Source organism: Amphiprion ocellaris, chromosome 3 (assembly GCF_022539595.1).
Source record: "Amphiprion ocellaris isolate individual 3 ecotype Okinawa chromosome 3, ASM2253959v1, whole genome shotgun sequence".
Lineage (NCBI taxonomy): Eukaryota > Metazoa > Chordata > Actinopteri > Pomacentridae > Amphiprion > Amphiprion ocellaris.
The window spans coordinates 5533312-5550697 of NC_072768.1; the positions used below are offsets into that span (position 1 = coordinate 5533312).

At 40.3% G+C, this 17386-nt stretch overlaps 1 protein-coding gene across 3 annotated transcripts in view; it reads right to left on the bottom strand.

Moving 5' to 3' along the window:
- lrrc4ca (leucine rich repeat containing 4C, genome duplicate a) overlaps positions 1-17386 on the bottom strand; it is a 170984-nt gene that overhangs the window by 35392 nt on the left and 118206 nt on the right. The window lies entirely within an intron of this gene.

Consider the following 17386-nt stretch of genomic DNA (forward strand, 5'->3'; position numbering starts at 1 on the left):
ACAATTTTGAATGTATGCAATATGCAGATTCTTACAATTCCACTATTACCCACTTAAAGACACTTGAAATACCACAGATAGCAAGTTACCAGTGAAGCTCACAGTAACCATAGAGACAGCTTCAATAAACAGGAAATGAATCAAATGATGCAGGCCTTGTTTATTCTCTCTCTCACACACACACATGCACCATCTCTGATTTCCTCATTGAAATAGGCCTGTTATACAATTGAATTGTGGTGAATCATTATGCGTTAGTGGTGTCTCCTGGTGGTTTACATAACCAGGATTTAATAATAAAACAAGTGCGTGAATGCTCTCCCACTATACTACTGATGCTTCCTATCCAAGAAACGGTACCTTGGTTTGTAGATCTATTTTGGGAACGAGTCAGGCAGAGAGCCGTAGAAATACAGAGCAAAAAGACAGGGAGAGAATGGAGCGATGAAATGAACCGGAGAAGTACATCTCCCCTGCCACATGCCTGCCGTTCACCCTGCAGAGTCACGGGCGTCTTGGCCACTGAGGTTTTACAGACGCAGAAATGTCTTGGGGCCTTGTGCATTTAATTAGGCATCAACAAACATGCATCAACAACAGAGTACAGAGCTTTGTCTCAGATTTGCTCACGAGACGGGGAAGTTGAACACATATCCCATTACAGCTGATGCTGGAGCACTCAGTGATACAAGCTGCACACAGCATTGTGTGACTTCAGCCAGCAATGAATTCTTTCAAACGGCATCCTCTCTCCTAGAAACTGCAATGATATATGACTAAACTGCAACAGAGAATACATTTAAAAAGGACTAGAATTGTGATTGGAAGATGTTTTTCTATTACTGTAATAAGGAAATGTTTTAACTATCTGGCAAGTCGGAAATATGTTAATAATGAGCATATTAGTAATGTCTACTTGTGACTACAGAATCATGAAAGTTTTTACGTGTTTTTAAATTTTTTTTTAATACTTAAATACCCCTGGAAGTCTTTGGTTAAAGTTTGGAAAAGGTTATAGTCTGGTTTAGTAGAGAAAACTTTTGCTATGTCTTTAGGCACGGCATGTTTACTTACATTTAACCAAAACCATATTCTCTCTCTATATTCAAGCTCTTTTTGTTGCCTAAATCTATCTGCAGATAACAGTGTGTATGTGAACCCTAATCTCCCATGTGAGGGTTGTGCCCTTTCATCTAACCCGACCACCTCCTTATGTCTTGGGTGTAATTCGTGGAACATATTGCAGACAATTATCTGACTACCAGAATGTAACTGGGAAATCAGTGTAGTTATGTACAAATACAATTCGTAGGAGGCAGAGTTGTACACACAAGCAGACACACATACACACTATGTAACTAGTTAAAAATGGAAGCGCTGCAGATTTCAGTGCACTTTCAGAAGTCTAAACGCATTGGCTAAGTTTAAAAACAGAAATGATTTGCAATTAATTTTTCAAAATAGCAATACTGCAAAATGTAATATGATTAAACATGTTAACTGTGCCTTGTTTAATGCAGAACTTGTGACAAATTTGGCATCCCCCAAACCTCCATTCCTGATAAATTACTGGTGGACAAATTACAGAGCTTCAGCTGGAGATGAACAAAAGCCCAACTGAGGGACACGCTCAGCTGGCAGACATTTAACTTTAGCTGGAGACCCCAGTGTGTGTGTGTGTGTGCGTGTGTGCGTGTGTGCGTGTGTGCGTGTGTGCGTGCGTGCGTGCGTGCGTGTGTGTGTGAAGAAGAGAGAGCACAGCAGAGAGAAAGCCTCCATGTTAACAGTCACATCACATCACAGTCTGCAACCACATTGATTAAGAGAGTTACCATGCAGACTAATTTGGACACGGAGCAGACTAAACGATTACTGGCAACCACTGATTTCATGTGAGGACATCAGAAGACTTTAATGGTTACTTCCACATTGTTGGTGCTTTTTCTTTCTTTTTTTTCCCCTTCTTCTGTACTTTAAATCATTATATTGCTGCCACAGATTTAAAAGCACTGAGGAATAATGTATTCTGTATGCACTTGTGTGATTATTGTATGTAGAATCAGTTACTCTGTGCATGCTTCTGTGTGCATGCACATAGATGTATGTAATTGTAGTGGCGGAACTGCATGTCAGTGTGTTGTATTCACTCTATTCCATGCGTGCGGGGGGTGTTTTATTTATTCGTCTCTATTTGAGGATGTGGCCCTTTGAGAGACTCAAAGCAAATTCTGTTGTAAACCCAAAGCTACTGAGGGACTGAGAGCCAAAGCCATCCATCAGAGCTGGACATATCCCCCATATGCAAACAAATAAATTAGAGCACTCTCCTCCCACCGGATCCATGAGCAAAATAGGGTGCAAGGATGTTAGGCAAGGTGAAGGAATGCCGTATAATAAGATGAAGATTAGAAAACCCTCTTGTGGTGCCAGAGTGAAAGGACAAGCAAATATAAGGATAAATGAGGAATAAGGTCAAGTGAATTGGTTCTGTGAAAATGAGACAAAGCCGAGACAAAAACAGTAAAACTCATCACCTCTTCGGGAGCCTTGAGGACAGTGTGGCTGTAAGATCTGTGGTTATCCTTTAAAGGGTCTGTAATCACTGGAAGTGGTTGCACAAGAACCCGACTCACTTGCTTTTTTTCTTCTTTTTTTTTCTCTGTGGTGCTGTCGTCCTCTAGGAATGATTAACCCAGAAGAGCTTAATATAGAAAGAGAGGAAGAAATAGATGGGAGAGAAGGATGAGAGGGAACAGAGTGAGTGAGTGAGAGAGAGCAGGGTATAGAGGACATTAGTGAATTCCATGGAGAGTCTAGTCTTTACCTCTGCACATCAAACCATGTTCACCACCGTTTAGCAATCTGTCTGCTAATTAATCATGCACTGTAATCAGTCAGAGGCACTAAGAAATTGTGTGTGTGTGTGTGTTTGTAGGGATGAGGATGCACAGGTGTGTGTTCTCATGTTCACACTGAGAATGAAAGGCAGGCTGCATATCATTTGCTGCTTCACTGTTTTTTGTCTGTGGCTGCCTTGTTCATGCAATCAGGCTTCACATACTCTGGCTGAAGTTGCTATATGTTTTTTTTTTCCCCTGGCTGTTGTGACAAATTCACTTTACAGATTTGACTACAGATTTTTCTTAATGCTTCAGCCGATGAATGATCCTGCGCTGATGACTCACTCCTAGATAACTATGTCGACTGTGAGCTTGTTAGTCTCAGAACAATGAACAATGGACAGAGCATCTCCTGATTCAGGCAAAGCATATATCTGCTAGGTAAAAACGGGTGCAGTATTCATTATGCTGATGATGATCTCCAGAGCGGTGATATCACAGTGATTGGAGATGGATTGACTGCATTGCCACCAGGGCAGGCAATCTTGTCTGCAGCTATCCTGACTAATTGTGACATTGTGGCGGTGGCAGCAGGGGTGGGCTGGGTTAGCATCCGACACAGAACACCAGCCAAGCCTGCTTGCTCGTATGCAGCCATCAGCGCTAATCTCCTGCTATGTGCTAACAATAGCGCTGATGTGCTTGCTTTCTGGAGGAGGCTTTGCTCCCTCCAAGCCCGCCTTGTTTGTGCGTGGCCTCAGCAGCCAGTTGCCTCTAGCTTTCCCATTACCGAGGGGAGCAGTAGAGCCAAAATCATCTGGGGTATTGTTGCTGCTCTGGAATAGCAGCGTGATTGAAGGCACACAGGTTACCGGATTCGGCTTCACATGAGCTGGGAAATGTGGAGGATGTGGATAAACAGTTCTCTAAACCAATTATTGTGCATAAAGCACACGGAGATTAGCTGAAGTAAAATTGTGAAGTAGAATGGTGGAGATGGGATGGGAAGATACAGTACTTAGTGTTAAACAGAGTGGCGAGAGGATAAGAGAGTTTGGAAAGAGAAGGAGAAAGAAAGAGAGAACAAAGAGACTTCAGGGACTAGACAAAATGACAGGAACACCTTTTAAAATGATGCGACTCAGCAGAAAAGCGCTACTGACTTGAATATTTTGAACTCAATCACAGAGATTTGAATTATACAACGCGAGAGCTGTTACTTTGTGTGTTTGAACGGTGCGTGGGGAGAAAAACACAGATTCTCTAAAACATTTACTTCCGCCAAGAGACAGAGCAATACGTGCTTTCTCATCAATGCTCTACTTTATATGAATGTTTCACTTATTCATATCCAGTAAAATAATACTAAACTACTTGCCACTGAGAAGCTCCACCAAACTAACATGGAAGAAATACAGCTTAAAGGGCACCTTAAAGGGTCTGTGTGTGATTTAGTGGCATCTAGCAGCTGAATTCCAACCAATCCTTGCTTCACCCTCCCCTTCCAAGCCTGTAGACGAACCAATGGTGGCTGCTAAAAATGCAAAAGTCTGCCATGGACCCAGTTCTTGGGTTTTCTGTTCTGGGCTACTGCAGAAACAGCAGTCTCCATGGAAGACAACCTGCTCCTTCTGCAGATATACAAGACTCAGTCTAACATGCTGCAAACTACTTATGCTCAGCTAATTATACACTCAGGAAAACATGATTATAAACATTGTAGTCAGTTTATACCAATAGATTCTCCTAAATCCAACAAACTGGACAATTAACTGAACAATTTCCACCAAAAACAGATTGGTTTTCTAAAAGAAGCAGACTGTGTTAAATTGATTTTAACCAGACTTTTTGGTCCCCATAAATCAAATAATTGTGTTTGCAGGAGGAGATGGATCACCAGGGTAAATACAAGCTACCACATAACCCAAGGTGTTGGTAGGATCGGACTGTAATTTGTACTTGAAACACTTACAGTAGAATCAGCACATTATATTCAGCACAGGGTCTCATTATTCATATAGCACTGAAGTACTTGCTGGGTATTTTTAAAAGTATTAAACATCTCTCATAGCTTCAATTGACAGTTGATGGCAGAAGTAATTTGTTTGGCACTTGTTCATCTGCAGTTTAATGACTTTCCAGTACACATCGTTGTTTGCCTTTTACTAATTGGGATAATAAATGCATGTATTAATGGTACTCTACTGTATGCTGGCCAGGATATGATTGCTCTTATTTTTCATCCTACACACACACACACAGTCTGTACTGTCTTTTATATTTATAAGCATACAGTATGTGGTTTAGCACTTTTCATAAGGTCTTTAAATCCTGCGACAGCCCCTGGGCATTGAGCTTAAAACATGGCAAATTGCATTGAACCTCAGCTGTACTGAAAAGGCGAGAGCTTCCCCCACGGTATGTCAAAGTGTAATGCTTAATTTTAGCACACTCTCGCAAGCTTTCTTTATTTGTCCACCTGTATTTTATCCTGTTTCTCTTTGTTGAGGTCATTTAAAGACATGCTATCTGTGGATTGTGTGAGATGCCATGGAAAACTGTAATTTAAAATGTTGGTTTACTACAAAAGCAGGACCATTATTGATGTCAGACACTTTCTAGATTTGTTAGACAGACAGAAAGAAGGTTTCCTAATCTTGCTAAGGTGAATGACAGCCAAAGACACAGCCAGAGTAAGTGGCACTGCAATGTCACGCGCAACACCATGTTAGTAGGCATCTGGCAAGTGGACATTAACTCGCTGCCCGAGTTCAGGAACAGGTCTGACACACCAAAAGCTTCAGGAACGACACTCGGCACACAGAACGTGTGGAGCAAGCAGCAGTCTTCTTGGCCTGTTACCCATTTTCAAGGTGAGGGAGGCATTAAACTAAGTGGGTAATACATTTCACAATCAAATAAAACAGATAATGCTTTGCCTCTAGCAAGTTCCATCCATGCATTTATTCAATACCAAAATACAATGTGCTGACCCGGTTTCTCAAAGGCGAATAAGGATGCTTTGAATCCCCAGATGACTTGGCTGTGCCGCAGTTTTTTTTAAAGATATGTTTTTGTTTTTGTTTTTTTTTCTCATCTTTGCTCATTGTTGCTAGAGCAAAGTCCAAGGTCTTTGATTTAATTCTACCTGATTAATTTCACCAGTGCTTGGAATGATTATTCACTGCTGAGACAGTATTTCTATCCCATAATACACTATTCTGCTTCAAGGATCATTTAAAGTTGGCCAAAATTATGTTATGCTCAATAATCAGTGTATGCACCAGTAAACTTCAGCACCAGAGTTATATTGTTGAAGCAAAAATATGCAATTTGAGAATCAACCTGGTCATCCTCTTCAGAATTCAATTGATTATTGTTTTTTTGTTTTTTTTAATTGAACTCAGTGGTTTTAGTAACTCCTACAGATGCAGCACCTAATGTTAGCAGATTTCTCTCTCTGCAGGCCCTTCGTTCTATGAGCCATTCGGGGTTGAGCATGACTCCCCTCCTGGCCTCAGACAACTACACATGTTAGGAACAATAGTCTAATAGTACCTTTATTTTCAGAATAATGTTATTTAGCTACATTGGTATTTGTCTTTTTTTATCTGATTGGTTTTACATAACTAAAGAGACAACTGGAGGAGCTTCAGAGCTCATAGTTATCTCCCTATAGGCTGGAATGATTGAAAAGTCACTCATACATATTAATATACTGATATCAATGTCACATTTTTACTCACTGAGGCCTTATTTTTCACTGTAATTTAAAGTCCCGCGTCGCTTTGGAAGCACAAGCATGGCCAGAAGTAGAGAGAAATAAAAAATGTCACTAAGAAAAAAAAATCAACAGAAGTTGATTATTTTGAGCATTTATTGTGCAAAAATAAAAACAACAACAACCTGGAATCAGCCTGTACAACATTTTTTCGAAGTAGCAGGCGTTACCAATACACAGCCTGCAGTTCAACCTAGTTTAGCTAAAAAGTTCCTCAGTTTTTGGCAGGCCATTATTGGTCACAGTTCCCAATGGCTTCAGGGTTAAGAGTGCACAGTTTAAACATGTTTTTCCTTTACCTAATCTATTCAGTGCACACAACCAATATTTGGCAAATTGTTAAATAAGACATCCAGAATAAAGTGATTTAAATATCTTTGTTTTGGTATTCAGAGGGCTAAATACATACTAATGTAATGTTAATGAATACAACTCATGTACAACATCATTAGCTATATCTGCTAACCCTCGTGGGGTAAACACGGCCAATTATAATCCACATATTAAAGTTTTAAACTAATACTCTTAGCTAGTAAAACTTACCTGTACTGGGTTTCTCAGGTTGAGCAAATTTGCTGTCCAGCAATTGTTACTGATGGAGAATGTCCGTGTTGTCTTTTATTCTCACCTGATGTCAATATTCTGATATATCTGTATGCAAAAACGATACAATGCAGTACAGGAATTAATGTGTCCATAAGCCAAATACAAAAGGGTACAAGATGTCTTTGAGTGCTTTCATTCTGAAAAAAAAAACGAAAACAAATCCTCTTGACAGACAGATGAAAAGTCACTGGAAAACACTATGAGAATTTTCATCCCACTTCAAAAATTCATGCTGAACTTTCTTATTGAGGCATGCAAAACAATACCGTTCTTGTTAGCATATTCCAGCATTGCTCCATCAATTAATTTGGATTACGGTCCACTTCACAGAGACTGTAATCACAATGTAGCCGATCCTTTGATGTCGGAACAAATGAGTACAAAAATGGCAGAACAGTCTTATGAAGATTTGTTCTCGTATTTCACCGCTGAGAACACTATATCTCCCCTAAGTCAGTGAATCTCGTTTCCCTCACAATGATGAAATCCTCCATTGTCACGTTAAATGAGAGAATGGAGGATCCTGGATTTTTTGGGGTGGAAAAAAAAAAGACTCCTCCACGTTTTCCCCATTTGCCCAGCCATCCACGGAAGACTATTTGCATTTTTGACATTTATGGGTGGGCTTCCAACACTTGCAGTATAATTTATATGACTTATATAGCTCATTTACAGATTGATAGCTGCCATTCTTAACTGTCTGTAATGAATGCCTCATCACTGCACAAAAGTTACTGTGCTGGATCTGATGTTATGCCAGAGAATCCACAGAGCCACTTTCATTCTTCATTAAAATCTAATTTGTCTTTGGAAGACAGAAGCCAGAGTAACACCCCCTGTTTTTATGCATCGCTTTAGTCTGTACAAGGAAATACAATTTGCCATTAAGGTTCATCATTCAAAAATGAACGCTGAAATGAAACTAAAAGAAGAATTATTAGGAAAGGATAGCGCACTGTGAGGCTGGAGGTTGATTGTCCTCAGCACACACAGCGATAAGGAAACAATGAGGCAGCTGTTCATGACTTATACATTCCACAACCCGAGACTTGACACCTATTTGTCCTTCAAAAGACCTTGTCCCATCTGATCAGTCGACCAGATGCCTTCGTTGTGATCTTGTCCACACTACAGTAGGAAGAGCTTGTTTCTGTTCAGCTTCCTAACCGAGGTGGTTTAACCTTTTTAGCCGTAAGGGACACCTCACATTCATGTGTCCTCTTTTAACTACAAAACTCCACATTCCAATTCAAGCATTACAAAAAAAAAGCAATAGCACAGCAGAATTGTGCCTTAGAGCAAGAGAAAAAAGAAATATGCATTATGCTGGCTAGGACATGATAAGGCATTTATAGAATAAAGAAAGACCTAGAGATGGAGCTAATGAAAACAGAAATAATCTGACTCTCCTTTTATGCTCCGATTAGTGTTATGCAAATTCCGACCACACCGAGAGGGGGAGGATAAGGAGGTTGCCTGCCAGTGACCGTAGGAGTCCCACCTGTTTCATCCAACACCCTTTTCACCTGTCCACACTGCCCTGAAATAAAAAACAAAACGTCTCCCAAAGGGCTTCATCATCCTCTGCAAAAAAATAACAAAGCAAAAAGGCCCACCTGGTTTCAAGTCTGTTTTTTTTTTCTCGTTTTTAAAACAATGTCACACAGCAAGAGCCAGTTGCATCCTCGTACTTGTCTGCAGATGAGACTTAAATCAACATTCACCTTTTAATATCAATGGCACTGGAAAAGTGGGGGAAACCGATATCACAGAAACAACTGCTTTTCAGGAACACTAACGGATAAACCGAAGATCATTTGTACACAGTGATCAACCTTTTTCGCCCCTCGACACCCACGCTTGCATCCACATCAACATACTAACTCCATCACACACACTCACGAGCCTCTGCACCACGCAGCCCCAGAGAGAAAAGGCAATCCTCACACCTCATGAATATTACAATGAGCTGGATCTGGGTCATTAATATGACACAGTCGTTACACTGGAGCCCAATTAGCAGTCAACATAAAGCCCGGGACGTTCCCCTGTTACTATACATAATCACTATATCACTGCGACAGACTCCAGAGCAGAGAAGGATCAAAACCACATAGTCACATGCAAGGAATATCAAGGTGTCTTTTACAGATAGCATGACTGGATGAGGAGGTCACAGCTGCTTGATATTATTCAAACAACAACATTTAGGAATGCTATAACTGAGCTCCACGTTGCATGAAACCCTCATCTGCTAGAAATAAACAAAATGTTGTTTGATGTTGTAAAGTGGGCCAGTACGAGCAATAAAACTCCACATGATGCTTGACATTAAATTACTTTACCTTTTGATTCAGTTCAGCTGGGAGTTAACAGCTTAAAAGTGAAAAGAAGAATCAAACGTGGGACTGTCTTGTTTCACAGGGAATCATGCTACTTCACTAGATCTGGCTCTAATATGTGCAGCCACCATCATGAAGAGGTCAGTAAAGTAACTGAAAAATGATTCCTCCTTGGCTTTGCACCCACAGACATCAGAAAAAGCCATTTTTGTCGTCTTTGACATGCCATTTGTGTGCCCAAAATAAATCTTTAAAACATTCCCTTGGTACCATGACTCGGTGCCTTTGTAGCAACTTCTTTGTTAAAAAATTCTTTAAGTTGTTGATTTTCACTGGAAACTGCTCACAGAAATCTACCTTAATATGTAATGGATTTAGATTCTTTGGAATTTTTTATTTATTTATTTTTTGAAACTGAGTAGCTGGCAAATTGACTTGTGGAGGCAACCATTTTTTAAGTCAGAGGTTTTGAAGCCTCTTGTCTTGTCTCTTCTTTAAAAAAAAAAGCAGCTCAAAGAATGACTGTATTCAAGGCAGGAAAGATGTATTTATTTCAACGCAGTCAGATGGAATTCCTTAGTCAGCACTGGATAATCCTTTTATATTCAACACAAGTCCAGCTGGATTTTAAATCTTAATATACTGAAACATTAGCCTACTTGGTTTTTGTAGCGCATGCATTCAACATAATGTACCTACTCACTTTCCATTAAGACGTAGCTACCAATGGTTAAAATTATGTTAATTTATTCGCTAAAAATGAAATGAAATATGACAAGGCGTTGAATGTTGTGCAACTTTTTTTCTCTCCTCGGTGACAGACGGGCTGCAGCCAAATGCTGAGGAGTCTGGCACAAGCTGCATGAGGCTAGCCATTGGGCTGTATACACACACACACACACACACACACACACACACACACATGTACGTACGCACACACACTTTCCCTATCAAGCATGATTAACTGCCTCTCTGCTGCTTTTCCAGACTACTTAAAATCCATCAATTTCATTTTGTGTTTTCATTCATGAGAAATATTACATGCCGACACACAGATTAACTCTCAGCCCTGATCAAGAACTTTTAACATTTGCTGCTATGTGAGATTTTTTTTTATGATTTATTTATTTTGTATTCACATTGACCTTCATTGTAGCTTTTTTTTTTTTAATTAGCTCGTTAAGGTTTATAAAAACTAATAAGCCATACCATTTAGGATTTTATAATGAACTTCCACCACTATGACAACAAAGCTCCTTCCAGTCTTCATTCCTGACATGCTGCCTGTTTGGGAAGTGCAAGGGTTTCGTTACAAGAGGTGGCATCTGTTTAGGATTAATTCTTGTTGTCTGTGAGGGAGATTACCTATTAACCAGACATGCATGAGCTCCCTCAATTTATCCAGGGTTTTCTGCAGCATTTCTTTTCTTCCTCACACATGCATTAGAGTAGAGGATGTGACAGCCGTTGTCACAGGGCCTTGACCTGAGCCGTGAAACAGACTGGTACCTCAGCAGACTCTATAGAGACAACTTGGATTAAATCAAGTGTAAGTCAATCCTTGTCAGATCAAAACTATCATAGTAGGGCAGCCTTGCCTACATGCAGGTGCCAGGATGAATGACACATTGAGGTCAGAGACTAACAGGGTGAGTAGGTAGCTGAAGAAATACAGAAAGATGCCGACACTCACGCAGATACACACCGAAATAAACACACACATCATTTCCACATGCATGCACGTGCACTCATGAGTGAAAACAGATAAATGATCGTAAGCGCAGAACATACAGCATGTGATCTGTCCTAGAATTACTTCATTCTTTTGTGTTTCCATATGGTTTTCGCGTGAGCCGAATATATAACAGTAGGCGCACTTTGTTAGGTTCAGCACGCTAGCGTGTCTTTAAAGGTGCTGTACTAATGGACAAAGGGAGATGTTTTTTTTTTCCTCACAATGATCAAAGGTGCAATGCCTGTATAGCTCAACAGTCTTACAATGTGGTTGCTAGCCAGGGTGTGACCATGCTGTGTTGTATGGTGGGGGTTTGACTGATGACCAGAGTCCTGCTGTGAAGCCGAGCTGAGCTACCATCTGATTGCCAGCCCTGATTGGGCTCATGAGTTAAAAGGCAGATCTGGGAGACAGACGGCAAAGCCCGACCCTGATGTCCAGGTCCCAGACACTCATTCTGTGCCCCTGGGTCTGCAGAAGGCACCAGTTTAGTAAGAGCACGTGCATGTACTTTTAGACACATGCATACACACTACTGTAGCAAAAAAAAAAAAAATCTGCAGTAAAAGACATTTCATGCACACCTGGCTTTCAAAAGAACATTTTTGAATCAAAAGTCAGCTCAGACGCACAATTACAGTGACCAGACCTGCCATTCCTGTGCTGTGCTTTGTATTCTTCATTTTAACCCTGTTAGACCCAAATATGGAAAAAAAATGAGCAAAGAATAAAATAAAACAAACCTATATATATATATATATATATATATATATATATATATATATATATATATATATATATATATATATATATATATATATATAAAATATATAAGAAAAATGAGAAAAAGCAAAACAAAAATAATTAGATATACATATACAACAAAAAATATTATGTATATATAAAATAGTACAAAACAATAATAAAAAATAAAACTGATGTATTTTTGCAACAAGTTTTACAGGGTTAAACATGTTATATTGCGGTTAATACATTTTTTTTTGTTTTCACCATTGGATGAGCAGCCATGTGTTCAGTAGTCACACCATGATAGGACGACTCCACTCTTGAAGTTGTTAGTGCAGCTCAGTATTAAACACTGATGAAGGCTGCTGAAATGCATTGGTTTTTAATATTACAACATCAAGAAGTGTTCTCAAAGGGCAGCTGAATTTTTCATTTTTTTTCTTTTGCTCAATTTGATTCATGCACATTCCAAAAGCTGAAAGGTTGTGGCTGATTTTTTTTTCTTTGCCTGTCAGTAATAACTGCTTCCCAGTTTCCTGTATTTTGATGCCTTTACCTGAGGAAAATGTACTGAAAATTAAGTGGATGCTAGTCAAATGCTGTTTCTGCTTTGTTGTAACGCATGGTACAAAATCTTTGCAACTCCCCCTGCAGATAAAGCTTGCAATTTGTTATGGACAAAACACCGTATGAAAAAATTGCTTCTTCTCCACGGGGAGAAGCCCATCAGCTCTAACAGGTCAAGTATCCATTACAGCTACAGGGTATTTTCTTTTCATCTCAAAAACAACACTACAAGTTAAAAGGTAGTACACTACATCCTCTCTCTCTCTCTCTCTCTCTTTCTCACACACACACACAAATGCATGTTCTTGTGTATACAATAACACAGCTTTTCTTTCAGTTCACTATCGCCTCTCGGACTGACTTGCTTGACAGGTTTGAGGCTGTGTATGAAGATGCATATTACACAAGCTGGACTAGAAGCAATAATTCTAACAGAGCTGTGGTCTGTAATTTTAAAATAGCCTACAGTCTGGAATTTGGATTCTGGTTTTGTCACTGAAGGCTGGTGTCCATTGACAACCTCTACTTTAGCTAGCAGCTCATAAGCTGCCTAGGGATGCGCTAGTCATGGCTCTGTTGCTATGCGACCACTGAAAACCTGTTTGAAGGGCATCTCTCCAGTTCAAATGTTTTTAACTTTGAGTGTTTAGAGCACAGAGCAGTGAGCGCGCGCAGCTCACTCTAAATTCCACTGTCAACAACAAAAGATTGGGAAGACAGTGCTCAAGAGTGGGTCTCCTCTCTGCCTTCAATTTTCTTTTTTACTGTCTTTTGCTTCTTTTTTTTTTTCTTCTGAGGAGTACATAAATATCTATAACTCCATAAGACACTTTCTGGAAAAACAACAAAGCAAGGCAGCCAGAGATAGCCTGCCTCCCCTCTCCCACCTCATTTAACCTTTGAATGTAACAGCAAGAATTAATGTGATGGCCAAGGCCAGTAACACTTTAAACTGATAGAGCCCAGTTGCCTCAAAGGCAGGAAGAATGACTCGTCCGTGGTGTATCTGTCTATTTTTTTGTTAACCTGTGTATCTCTGTGTGCGTGAGAGAGTAAGAATGTGTTTGTGAGTATTTGCCTTGTACTTAAGCAAGCTCGTATTAACAGAGCCATCACATCAGTCCTACCTCGGGTGCTGTCACTCTCATTTTAGCAGCATGTGACACTCCAGCGAGGTCAAGAGAAGATAGACTGGCAGTGGTAGGGGAAGGTGAGGATTACTAAGTCGAAAAGACACCATCATCATGACTGGCAAGGTGGGTGATGTAGGGCAAGTGGTGAGTAATGATGCATCTTGAATGCAGGCCTGTGCTCTTGGCTGAATTTTACGAAAGAACCCAGGCAAGGGGGAGATAGTGATAGAGTTGGAATAATTTACCGCTGAGTCACAGCAGTGAGAAATATTTTAAACTGTATTGTTTCAAAATAGCAGGAAATGGTAGCAAACACCTCAGAGCGTTGGCATGCTGAACACAGGTACATGTATTTCATTTTATCCACCTCTTTTTCCCACGATCATAGTGGCAGTACAGACAGAAAAAGGGGAGCAACGCTCTCTGGCCTCTAGAATGATAGAATGGCACTTTTATGATGTCTCCCAGATTATTCCCTGAGATGGATGGGCTGAGCTGGAACACCAATTGATTAATCCATCGACTGGTGGAATGCGCTGCGGTCGTCCCCCTGCTCAGCTGTTCTTTCTCTGGACAGAACATTCAGACAGACATGCTGGAAAGGATGACTAATGAGTCGGACCACTGCAGATACAATTCCTGTCTGTCTGTGTATATGTGCAGTGGCCAAGATATTTGCTTATGTCCGACTGATCGAATAGATTATATTAGAAAAGCATCCGACAGTCTGAAGTTTAGATGCTCATCCATAGTGGTACAGCAGATTGAAAACAACTACTTCTTTTCTCAGTAAAGAGTCCATGAGGATGATATTGCTCCAGTGCACCTACGGCGACAAAACTTTGACAAATTGCCACATTTTACCACAACACTCGCTTCAAAAGATTACATGCGTTTTATCACACTCACAATAGCTGCCTGTGATGCAGACTTGCAACACCATGTCATTGGCCAGTCGTGCCACAGATAAGTCACCGTTGGCTTACGAAAGCATCTTTGAGGCATCAGTTGCTTTAAAGTGACTCTCTACTGCCTACCTCTGCAGCTCCGCCCGATTAATCAGCACGTGACTCCCTCATTTATGGAAAGCAGCGATCATCAGCCATGATGTTCTCTGCAGCAGCTTCAGTTGCATTGTCTGGATCTTAAAACCAGTGCACTTCTAAAGTTTCTCTGCCCAGAGATGACAAGGACTAACCATAACCAAGAAGAGGCCTCTGGGGCTGAAAAATGAAGCCAACACAGAGGTGCCAAAAATTTGACAAACGATCTCAACTGGACAAAAAGCAGGTCAATCCCCACAGACCATCATGCTAAAATATCCACCTTTGTAGCAAAAACACACAATTACAGCAAGGCATAAGAAACAAAAAACCCATGGCAGAAGTTTTGTCTATCTTTATATACAATTCATGATGGTAACTATGTGAACTGCAGTTAATATTAATGTTGTCAGTTAACTACATTTGATTTCACAGTGTTAAAGCCTTTTGTCACTACAAATATTGATATGCTACATATTAGTACCATATTAATGTTACTAATAAGTAACATTAATATGTATATTAACCATTGCTGATTCCAGTAGCTCTACATTCTCCAGGCTATTGTAAGAAATTGAATGCAAAACTTTAAAACAAAAAGATTAAACATTTGTCCTTTAACAAATTTACAGCACTTATAATTAGCACCAATATATTGTTTGAGCTCTGAATTTATTATTAATATGTTCCTTTAAGCTCTTGCTATCAACGTCATCTTCCTATAAAGGCTTATTTCACCTCGAGCATTCAGCTCCTATCTGGCCTACCTCTTCAGACCCCCAGCATTGCACTGCTGTTTTCCAGTACAAAAGGCAAGGGAATAGATAACGGATCACTGTAACTGTTCCTTTTTTCATTGAATGAAACCCCCTGAGAAGATTTTATACCCAGAGAAGATGAAAAATGTAGGGATAGCTCCATTATTGATACAAGTCCCCGGCAGTGAAAGAAATGAATGCTAATGGTGTCCTAAGCCGGGCTTTACAGAGATTAATCCGATTTGAGAAATGAACATTTTATTATATGGCACAAAGTGCTGGCCTTGATCTGAACTGAGTCACAGGCTGAGAAGGGGGGAGAAAAAATGACAAAGGGAGTGTGGGAAGGGAACATGGGTATACAGCCTGTCGCTTTGCAAGACCCTGGCACCTCATTGCAGTAGTGCCCTTTTCCAGATGACAAGTTCATTAATTTTCTGACACAGCTGCATGGAATGATTTTCAATAGATAAGTCCGACAACAATGGGTGGAGAAATTGGACATAAAACAGATGTCTGTGTTAGCAACATTATCAGCTGAAGACTGGCATTGTGTGAGCAGCAGGAAGTCCCACTTGGTCCCTCTGCTGCACCTGCTCTAAGGCTATTTCCCACTGCTTAGAAGGACTAATAGGGACACACTGGGGATACAGCTGTTGTCAGTCTTGCATAGTGGAATAAACAAACACAAATCCAGAGTTGGCCAGTCAGTTTTAAATTCATTTGCTCCATACGTTGTCTAGAATTTTATACATTCCCAAAACCTACAGCCCACATCCATCTCCAAGAAAATCTCCACAGGGATGAGAAGGTTTGAGGAGTGTTAAATGGGGAGGAGGGATAGTCTCCCTGCTTATTACCATGAATCACTCCTGCACCAGTTGCCAACAAACAACTGCAATCCTGGGAATATGTAGGGAGGATTTATCTTGCTAAAGCCTCCTGACAGGGCAAAAACATAAAATCAGCAGTCTAATTTGTCTCCCCAAGGTGATGTCACTCCATCATATGGAGGGCTTTTCTTTCACTGGGTGAATAATGTTCGCCATGTTTCTCACTTTCACAGGTGAGAGATGCAATTTGTTCTTTGTCTCAAGAGTGACAGCAACCTCTATTTATGCTTTTACCACCAACACTGGTTTGTCACCAACATGACAAACATCTATTTTTAAGCTCAGCGGCTGCAGAGTTCAAAAGCAGTGACATGTTGCATTTAAGACGTGTTTTAACCTCTGTTCTGGGGAGGTTCTCATCCTATACAATTTGTAGACTTATTCCAGAGAAACAGCTGACAGGAGAGATGGTTTATGCACAACATATACAGGATTTTGTAGCAAACAGCAGCTCGCATTTTCAACTTCTTGCATATCACATCCATGCCCTCCCCCCCAAAATGTGTCATCTGTTGCTTAGTTGCATACTGCAAAAAGGATTATATTCAGCAGCCTAGTGGCTCAGATTCTCGAACCATGAACTGCAACATCTCTGTCTTCTCCAGCTGAGTAGAGGCAGAGTGGAGACGGCAGATTTTAATTTCAGCACCATGGAAAAAAGGGACAGCTCCCTCCCAGGCTACACAGTGAACAAGCGCCTTTTGTGTAAATCACGTAGAGGGAAAAAAAGAGAAAAAAGAAGAAGACATGGGTGCCAGACATGCTTGAATTTTAAATTCCAGCATTGAATACCATTAAGTATTTCTCAGAGATTACTGTGGGGATACAGGTGCACGTGTTAAATATGGCAGATTTTCAAAATGTAGGTTGTAGGATAGATGGAAGGACTGCAGGTGCCTCGTTCAGCATGTTTATTACGCTTTCCATTGCGAATCTAATCT